This window comes from Passer montanus, unplaced genomic scaffold (genome assembly GCF_014805655.1).
Source record: "Passer montanus isolate IOZ18808 unplaced genomic scaffold, ASM1480565v1 scaffold26, whole genome shotgun sequence".
Lineage (NCBI taxonomy): Eukaryota > Metazoa > Chordata > Aves > Passeriformes > Passeridae > Passer > Passer montanus.
In genome coordinates, this window is record NW_024367261.1 from 8,312,419 (window position 1) to 8,323,665 (window position 11,247).

Consider the following 11,247-nt stretch of genomic DNA (forward strand, 5'->3'; position numbering starts at 1 on the left):
AAGATGTGGACGCGAATATGGAAAACAGCAGAAGGGGGATGCCACTGAACAAAGGGCTCTGGAGCATGAACCTGGAACTTCATTGCCATCCCCCATAACTATGTCTATAATAATGATCCAGCAAGGACACAGAGAGAAAACACCTTCTCATGACACTGTTTGTTGTCACACTGACCCCATTTTATATCATGTCACCCAGACAATGTAAGGACATAGCCACAGAGCACGCTTCCCACATGCAGCATGAATAGTGGAGAAAAATGGGGATAGACATGCATGTGGCCCTAGACACAAAAGCCAGGCCAGGCCAAGTTGCCCTCAAGGCCACACAGTAAAGGACCTGGACCATTTTATTTACTGATAAACATGTACATGTGAATGAACTGGGTTGGAAGGGACATTATACTACCTTATAGAAGTACTAGGAACTGCAGAGACAATTCCTTCTGTTACTAAGAGATGACAAGTTCTATAAAAATTATAATGGTCTCCTTGGTCTAAAAAAAGCCTAACGTCCTTTTATTTTTGACATGGATGAGTCAGCAGATAGAAGAGGCAATTCCCAAATATAGTGCCTTGCACCAGAGGACACAGCAAGAAGAAAATTTGATCAAGGCTTCCTCCTTCACAGAGATGACACTGCTTGTGATGAACCACATCAGTCAAACAGCATTGCCCATCACCAGCCAGTCCTCATATGGTCCCTGGAGTGTTCCAACAGTGAGGGAAGCAGTATTTTGTTTGGCATGAGATGAGATGACTTCCACAAACTTTCTCATGTGGTTTAGACTGCTTGGAGTACACAGCTGGAACAAGAGCAAAGTGACCAAATAACTAGCTGTCTGTATTGTCACACTCTACCTGTTTTTAGGGAAGTCTCTTACTAAAAGCATATTCTCTCAATAATTTCAAGCTTTCCCCAGCAAAGGCTTCCTGGGCAGGCATTCCAGACAGGATACTTAATACTACACACACCATTCCACATCGACATCATGTCCTAAAAATTTTGTTTAACTACAGGTCTGTTCTAACATTTGGCTGTATTTTAGTTCTGTGAGATGTAACAATCTCCTAGTACTACAAGACAATCCCTGGCTGGCCATGTTTTTCTGAAACAATACTCAAAGTCGAATCACCTTGAATCATATGCCTCTCTGCAAGATGAAGGGTATTGTTATGCAATTCAAATTTCAGAGAATTTCTGGCTTTATGACCACAGGTCCCAGAAGATGAGATTCATCACAGTTCTACTACCTTCAAGAAGAGATATATAAATTTACTCAAAAGAGGGATATGTTACAAGTGAGTACTTCTGGACTCCTCCCTGATGAAACAGCCAAGAAAAATAATTAAGTTTTTAAGAGTTAGCTACAAAGATTCTAGTATTAGGACATCATTGTATGGGTAACTTGTTGGGTATCCTTACACATTTCTCCTTAGAAGCACCAAGCTGAAAATACCTTCACTAACATTTGAGAGCAATTTTTGTGTAATGACTTATAGAATGTAGGCAGTTTCCTTTTTTGCAAGGCATCTACATACCCAGGAAAAGGAATGCTCTTGTGAATATAAAAATGTGATCACCAGACACTAAAACGTCTCTTGCAGAACTGTTTTTGAACACCAAAGTAAAACAAGTACACTCCAAATACTTTGGAGACTGCTGTGTCTCACTAGAATGCAGCACTAGGTTTGAATGGAAGTGTGGATTACCAGAATTTACTGTACCATTCAGTGTCAGTGTTAACCAGACTAGAATGAGATTTTAGGAACAGAATTTATAAAGCCTGTGTAATGCTGAACATAAATAATGCCATTTATAATAATCGTCACCTCAGATGACCTTGATAAACCTATCAGCCATTTTCCACTCCTTAACTCATTGGCTGAACTAATAATATAAAAATCTTGAGTTATTTCCATGGATTTCAAAATGTTTTGAAACTTCAGCTTTGGACATTGTTTCTCATATCTTCAGAATAAAATACACACATTTCTACAAAGCCGTACAGTTACTAACATGTAATGATAAATCACTACAGTATGCAATCAGGTAATTTAAAAAATGATAGATTAATTCAGGCCTCCAAATCCATGGGTATCAAATCACTTAATCCTATTTCTATCACTGTCTCTATTAATTTCCAGCTCCATCTCACTCAAAATATACCAGACATTGAGTATATTTGTATACCAAATGATTTTACTATAAAAGTAAGAATGTATTTTTGAAGGACATGTGCTAAGGTAACAAAAATGTTAAAAAATAAGATCTCACAGCTGCATCTTTTCCCAGTTTGTAATCCCAAGTCACTGAGTACACTATCTATGGCTATTTGGTGAGGGAAATATCTACTGTGATGTATGAACACATAGTTAGGAATAAATCATCCTTCTTGAGAAGTACATTAATTCCCTCAGTGCCATCCACAATTCAGGATGTTCTCAGATGCAAGAACAGTGGGTATTAGAACCCCTTCCCTCAAAGATGTGCCTCTAAGAAATGAAGCAATCAAAACAGGCATCAGTGTCAAGCACCTCAGATTCTTTTTTTCCCCACAGCTTTAGAGCACAGCACCCAGTAGTATCCCTTGCAAAACACCTTTAAGGCTTGTTAAGTAAGCATACAATCTAACAGGTAGCATGTTCTGGGGACAGAAGACACCAGAAGTATATAAATATTTAGTCAAATTAAATAAAAACTGATAGCAAACTCCAACTCGGCTTAACATTAATGGAACTCAGTAAAGGTGTTTCCTAATTTACCTCACAGTTACCAAGATCAGGAGCGCAGAGAAACATGCAAAAATTTTAACGGAAGAATGCCCCCACTTACTAAAGCAGATACAAGTAAAAAAGAGCAAGTTATTTGTTGACCTTTATATATCAATTTTTTCCTCATCAATAAGAGCACAGCATGAATATAATTAACATACAAGGGGAATAAGAGTCAAAACAAACAGGATCTCAAGAGGCGAAATCATAGCAGCAGCAGATGGAGGCAGCAGTAAACATTAAAGATGCTGGCAAGGCCCAGTTCTCTCCTCTGGCATTTTTAAAAAAAATATGTATTTTGATATGAACATATGAAGGATTGAGGATATGAACATAATGGTCAACTTACAATGGAAGAAAATTCTCTTGAGGGGGGACCACTATCAAGTGAACAAACACAGTGCTGCAGTATTTTATAGTCAACTCACACAAACACCAAATGAGCTTCCTTCCTTCCAGCATCCTCAGGGACTAAGCTTGCTCTTGTAAGTAACTTTACTTTTGCTTGGCAACATGCAATTTAAGCCAAGTCTTGAGAAGTTAATACACACCAAAGAACAGAAAGAGCTGCTACCAACAATCTCACGCTCACTAGTTTGCAATCTACAGCCCTCCCTTTGACTTTACTACAAAAGAAGTTGAGTTTCTCTTCCCTTTATAAGCCAGGCAACACATGTGACTGATCAGCATTATAGAGCACTCCTGAACCTGGGTTTAAGTAGGGTAATAGATTAGATACCTATTAACTAGAAGTCAACAGGCACAAGAGTATTCATCATGCATTCAGGAGCTCCTTGAGCCATGGTAGCAGGATGTTTTAATTGGGTTTTCTGTTGAGACAATTACTCTTTTGTGATTTATGAAGAAACAAACTAGTCTTATTTTGAAATGCTAGTTCAACAAAACCACCAAAACCACCAAAACCCTTATGTGGTTAAGGGAAGAACCTGCAGAAACTATCTAACATCTCTGCCAAGGTAAGTTTGGAATACCTCCTCAATCCACTAATCTCTGTGTAGCAATTCTAAATGCACTGTAGTAAGCTCCCTCAGTACAACAGGTACTAGAGGCATTTGAAAGTGTCTCTGGCCTTAGGCTTGAAGGAGTCTGAGATTGAGGGGCGTTGCAATGCTATTCTTCCTCATAACTGTATTGGAATTGCATTTAGATGCCATTACTACAACACTCAGGAAGGAAGTCCAATTTCTTGGCAAAACACTTTTATCATCCCCACCTACACAATTAAGGTTCAAAGGAAAGTTTTATTCCACACAGCCATCTAAGCTAAGGAAGCACTTTAGGTTTAGTCAGTGGTGAAATGTGAACTCTATTGGCATTGTGGGGAATTTTGCCATTGACTCCAATGGAACTATACTGTTGCCCAAGAGGTAATAGAGGTGTTACTGTTAAGATAACAACATAAAACATAAAAGTGTCTTCTTGTCTTCTGCATAATTCAGAAAATACAATAATAATACAATTTCAGACAGCTTCTGAATGAAGTCTGTTATTTCTTGCGAACTCAGGCATCTTCCAAAAAGACTGCCAATCTTGATTATGAAATTGGACAGAGAAGAATATAGCAAACTCCTAGGCAAATTGCTAAAACAATTAGTTACAGTTAGAAACATGTTCCTCATTTCTAGCCTGCATTAGCACTGCATTAAATTTGAGGACCTTTATCACAAAACATTATTTTATCTAAAATTACAGTTATTAACTACCAGAAAATGCCTCTACTACAACAGCCATGTTGATTACAGCAATGAAAATGCTATAAATCAGCTAAAAAGTCTCCTCTATAAAAGCCATAGTCTATTCAATGTAATTAAACAGGTTATGATCAAGATGCACCTTAACAACAGCAAAACCATTTAATCACTGGAATGAGTAACCAGGAAAGTCATTAACCTTGCTATAGCTGGAGAAAAAAGGGTTTTAAGGTTTCATTACAAAACACAAACATTTATTTTGGACTGACAAAAATTAGAGGTTTTGTTTCATTTGAGACTAATAAATTTCCTTATATTACCTTTTCTCTCTCTGTCTTGGTCTATTTATTAAACAAAACCAAATCAAACTCTTTTTAATGGAAGAATCAAATTATTAAGTTTCAAACTAGAAATATTTTGATATTTCAATTGTTATTTGGAATATTTGATTTTGAGAAGTGCTTTAGCAAAATGTGTTTTTCAAAATCTTTCTGCTCTCCTTCCATGTTTTCCATTCTCCACTGAACCAAATAAAAAGATATTTCCTTTCTCCAACCTTCCAGAAACATTTTTTTTCAGTGAACTTACAGTCTGTCAAAATAAAATTACATCCTCATTTATAGATTAGGTAAAAATTATTCTAAGAGTTGGAGAACAGAATTATTGACCTTGATTATGAGAGATGTTGAATAGCCCAGTATAATGGTATCTTTCAGCCTTGAAATAGATAACCTAAGCAAAAAGGTATATTGAATAATATATACCCTTTGAATGAATATACCCTTTGAATGCTGGGTATATTGATCATGAATGGAAGGTCCTAGTTTTTTCCACTTCTAGCTGTAGAGCATTCAAATTGCACTCAAAACCCCTAAAAAAGGGCATAGTTGGTGACCCAGTGAAACTTCCAGCCTATGTCAGTACCCACCAAACCATGTCAATGACATCATGATCATCTTACCATCAAGTAAAAAATCACTGGGGATAATTCACTGTAAAGTATGGACTGGTAAAAAAAAAAAAAAAAAACCAAACAAAAAATAAAGAAACAATCCCCCAAATAAACAAATAAAAATCACATTAATTTCCTCAGATTAAATAAAAGGCATTCAAATGTATTATTTAGATAACTACATCTCATTGATTTAAAAGGGCTTAGCTTCCTTAAATGAGATACCACTGCCTGAATAATTAGATCCCAATGCAGTTTTGAAGATTTGTCCCTTAATCTTCAATATTTTCAGCACAAAACACCCAGAAAGACCAAATTTCCTGAGCTATTAAACAAGGGAATAGAATGAAAAAGTGGCTTCATTCCCAGTTAAAAATTCATTCTTCAGACAAGAAGACAACACACTATCATATAGCACCAAGCAAGCAAACAGAAGAAAAGAGACAGTAAAACACATTTTGTTAGGTGTTGTGTGCTATTTCCTCATGAAGTCTGCGCACAACTGTTATGAGGTCAAAGATCCTGGACAGGAGAGGAGCTCTGCTGAATTATCTCTACCAACTGCAGAGCACCAGTCTCACAGTGAAACAGTTTTTAAACTCTATAGGTATAGTCACAAGCAGAAGATTTGCATCCACCAATCTGTCCTTGGTACATATTCACAAATGCAGCAATAAAAACATTGTCCCACACGGAAGTATGAGGATGATGTCAAAAGGATGATATTGGCACTGGAACCTTGCTGGTTTATACATCAGAGATTACACTTCTTACTCTCAAGTGTGCATGACAGTGGAACTTGTCTGCCTATGATTGTTGTCTGTTTACTTTTGAACACCATCAATGAATTAAGGTGGACAATGTCACCACAGAACTTTGACTGTGTTTTAGTTCAGAAATAATAGTGTTCTCTTGAATGGTCTCTTAAGGGTACTACCTGCCTGCAATTTCACCAATCCCATGGCCACTAAAAGTGCATTAGATCAAAGGTGGAATGAAATTTCTGTTGGACTGCTACAAAAAAGACTACATTTTCCTTGTGTCGCTATTCAAACACCGTGGATAGGTTTGAGATGCTTATTTTCTCATAACTTCTATAAATCATAGGAACAATCAGTGTATGCTCTCCACCATAAATACACAGTTGATTGCAAAAGCTGAAATGGCACTTATCCTTCTCACTGCTCTCTGGGAAGTAATTGTTTGGAGAGACTTTTATTGCTTAAATCTAGCAGTGTTTTCTGAAGAAGAAATATGGACTAAGAGACAGTAAGTGACAGCTTGGCAATTGATGCTTGGCATAATGGCTAATTACATTATAAAAACACAGTGGCTGCTCTGTTTCAGTGAACAAAAACAAAGAACTCCTTGAACCAGAAGATGCTTTTGCACAGAGGTCTTCATAGCATCCTCCAGACAACGTGGTTATAGCTGCTGATAGCAGCAACTCACAGACACTACCAGAATACACGGGCAACAGCACCAGCACAGTGTTGTCCTTCCCATTTTTGCTCTTACAATCAAAATATATTTTAAAACTGTGTTTATGTTGATTACACTGTATCTGTGAACTACCTTCACTCTGCCCTGTTACTAAGATTTGTGTAAAATGATGTAATAATGGTGTAAAAGAGACCAACCCCAGAGCAGCTGCATTATAAATTTACAATGGCTACTTTACAAAAGCCAACCAGCTTATCAAAAGATAATAGGAAAAATATAATGGCTTCTGGAATAGAAATCAGACAGATAAAATATTAAGACTCCAGGGGATTTTGAGAGCAGTTTTTAATGTCATCCTCATGACCCTCAGCATTCACAGCAAAGGTCAAGTTTTCAGTGGCTCCCATTTCCATGTGGGAACCAAAACACAGATGAACTCAGTACATTGCAAAGGAAGCAACTTTAGCAACCTCACCTCTGGGAACAGAATGCACAGGCATGCGAGAGTTACCAAAAGACTCTTTGGTTCAAACATTTTTCCTCACAGGCGCACAGGAATACAGAAGAGAGAGAAACTCATCTGATGTGTCCTAACCCATTCAAACATAGTAGGCCACACAGGCAGCAGCCACAGCTCAACCTGCCGAGAAACTCAGCCCCTGACTGGCTGTGCCTCTGGGAGCAGAGCATTCTGGAAAGTCTTCCCTTGGCAGGCGTGCTCTGCACTTAACATTACACTACACCTCCTCAGGAAGAAACTTAATTTCTTAGAATGACTGAACAGTTTCCCCTCCCCTGCCCATGGCTTTGAATTCCTCTTCCCTTAAGAAACCAAATTTGAAAAATTAACCCAAGCTCCCAGGCACTGATCTTCATAAGCAGTGTATTTTAAAACAACACGGCCTTCTAGCGGTAGTAGTAGCTGCTGCTGCAAGGAAAATACTCTCTGCTGCACACATTTGCTGTCCAACACTTGACAATTCCAGAAAATGGTGGGTTTGATATTTTGCTGTTTCATTTGGGTTTAAATTAAGGCTTTTTGCCTCGAAACCATGTAGACACACTGCACTTGCAAAGCTTATTTGGAAAAAGTTAGGCCTAAGAGCAAGAAAGTTTCTTACTGAACAGTGGAAACACAAACGTGATGAATGGAAGCAGTCTCCCGAATGAAGATGGGTCACTGAAATACTTCTAATTCCTACTGCCTATTACTCTTCACTCAGCATCCCCTCACAGGCAAATGTTCACTGACTCATATGAGGTCCCTGTCACATCTTCAATCACTTGTGTATGTGCATTTTGGATTACACGGCTCCTAAATATTTCCAGGGATTATGATATTCAAACTCACCAACAGGAATGAAAAAGTGAACAAACAATTCCTAGCCCATATATTTTCAGTGTAAAATAGGAAAAAAACCTAGATTTATGATTTTGATTGTTAGGAAAGCATCTTCTGTATTTCTGGCTCAGGGGACAAGAAAAAATCTATATCCAAAGAAGGTGATGGCAGAATGTGACAAATTATGACAATTCATCATTTTTGCTAGCTAGAACACTTTGAACAAAGCACTGAGAAAGCAATGTCTGAGAAACAAGTAGCCAGGCACTGATTTCTGGACAATAGCAACAGATAAACCACCTCATATAAAACAGGAATGCAGCAGCTGGCAGCATGTCTTGAGTCTGAAAGATACCTCTTTGATTCATAAACCATGCTTTGCATCACATGCTTTGAAAAATAAAATACTATTTACAATATATCCTCCCAGCTCTAGAACAACACTACAGACTTGAACTGACCTTCACCTTTTTGCCCCATTCTTCCCCAGTATTTCTGGCCACTCAAGATCATCCCCTTAATGGCAGGACAGCTCCTTGAGGAGCCTCGAGGCCAGAAGGGCAGACAGCTATTAGTCATTAGTCTTGCTCCTTGTGGATCTGTGTCAACTGCAGGTTTTCCAGAAGTGGAATCTTTATGTGCCTTGCTCTCCAGATGAAGGTGAGCCAGTCATTAGGACGGTAAGGACAGGCAACTGTGTCAATAATGTCATTACAGCAGAACTATTCAGGCCACAACACAGGAAACAGAAGAAGAGCCTCTGGAATCTTGCCATCACCATTAAGCAAATAGGAACAGACATCTGCAACTCAGTGAACTTGAGTCTCATACCAATTGCTGCATTTTGCTACAGCAGAAATGTATTTTACAGGAGCTGTAATTTCTCCAATTCAGCACAGGCTCTCAGAAACTACCTAAACTGTGTTCATCGAACCAGCTGATAAAATCACTTCAATTCTCAGTAAAAGAGAAGCCTGTAAACTCTATGGCAACCAACACCACCACCTACGGAAATTCTTGACAGGATTTTTTCCTTGGCATGCTCACTACTGTCCATTACAAACCTTTAGAACAGCAGATGGAAGATAAGGAAAGCACTAGACTTGGGTTTCCTTTCCACAAGGGGAAAAAAACCCAAACCATATATACAGCTTGAGGTAGAATATTGCACTTCCTCTCCATGCCCCTACCAGCTGAAGCCCTCAGGATAAGCATAGTCTAAATTTTTTGAAAGCTGGTAACCGAGGAAAGACTACATTTGAAAATTCCTTCATAGACCAGCAGCTCAAACCCTGAGTCCCATCACAACGTATAGGTCCTGCTATTTTAAAACATCTTGGCATTGATGTTACCTATTTCAAGGCTAAACAGGGCATTTGCACCCTTCTGTTCAATGTTTCTCATAACCAAGCTAAGGCTGCACTTCAAGAACACCTCTGATTTCTGGCTGAGTTTAAAGTTTTCCTAATGTGCTCAAAGTGCACTAAAATCAACCTATGATACCACCTATGGTGATCCCTTGGTAACCCCTTTAGGGTTACTAATTTGGAGTTCACAGATCAATATTACTGCAAATGTTTCCATTGCCAAAACATTAATTTGTCTTGGTTAGCTGAGCATGTAACTTGTGTGTCAGGAAACAAAACTGGGCCAACACAGGTATTTAATGTTCTTTTTATGTACTGCTTTTGTTAATAGGTAAGTAAGCAAAAGAAGCTTTGTAAACAGAGGGAGGACTCATCATGTGGATTAATTGCTTTTTCTATAGAAGACATCTTCCTGATCTGAGATAAAGCAGCATTCAGTGGTAATTGCGATACTACGTGTAAATCTGGTGTTAGTTTAACAGGACAATTAATCACAGAATCTCTTTTAAGACTGATAGCCCATCTGGCTTCTCATTTATCACCTCACTGTATTTTCCTGCTTTTTCACAAATAGTTGTCAGTTTATTACATGCTAGCTGCTGTGGGCTGGGGTATGCTTATTATACTCACTGAACAGCACACTGCTGTGAAGTAGTTCTGGTAGGTCAGGGGAACACTTTTGCAGGGGAACACATTACTCATTGCCTGAAACAAGAGAGGCGTAACAGTTTTGAAAGGACAAGATGAAATGCACTGAAACCCACATTTCTTCCTCCAAATCTAGTCCCTTGCTTACTCTTCTTCTAATAGCTATTTTTATGATTCCTAGTTTGCAACTACCCAAACTCACTGTTGTCATGAAATGCAGGGCTTGCACTATTAACGAAACCATCACTCTCACCTTCTTCTTTATATAGTATAGTGATTAAAGCAATCCTTAGGATTGGATTAGGAAATACCTTGTTTTTCCTTTAGCTAATACTACCCTACTTTGCTTTAGTTCACTTCCACTTTTTCTGCATGCAACAACACTCTATTTCTGTGCATATTTTAGTGCACCACATGTATATGAGCATTTGGAACTCTTGACCTTTGCATTCTCATTATTTTTTCAGAGGAATTACATACTGCTGGGAATCTTTGTGGGATTCACTTTAGCATCTCCAGCTCTCATTGCCTTGTTCCTCAGTAGCTTCCTTAGCCCCCAAACTTGCATTCTTGCAATCTTTTCCCACTGAACAACCAAGCTGTTGCTATTGGGGCAGCCCCAGAAGGCAAGGCTTGGCCCTCAGCTTCACACTGTCTCCCTGAGTCCCCCTCGCTCATGCTGAGCTATCCATTCCCCCAACCCCCAGATCTCAGTCCTTGTCCTTCGCAGGACACTTTCTGTCACGTCTGTGCACTCGGCTGGGCAGACAGCACCGGGTCCCTGCGGGTTTCCACGCTCACTACAAGGGGGAGGAGGTGTGGGGGGCACGATCAGAGGCCTCCGCGCCTACACGCACGGAGGGCACCGCCGTGACCTTGGCGTGCCGCTGCGGGCCTGCCCGGCGCGGCCGGCGGGACCCCGAGCGCCGCAGCCGGGGAGCGAGGGCAGCCGGGGAGCGAGGGCAGCCGGGGAGCGCCGGCTCCCCGCGGGCGGCCGCCCTTGGGCGA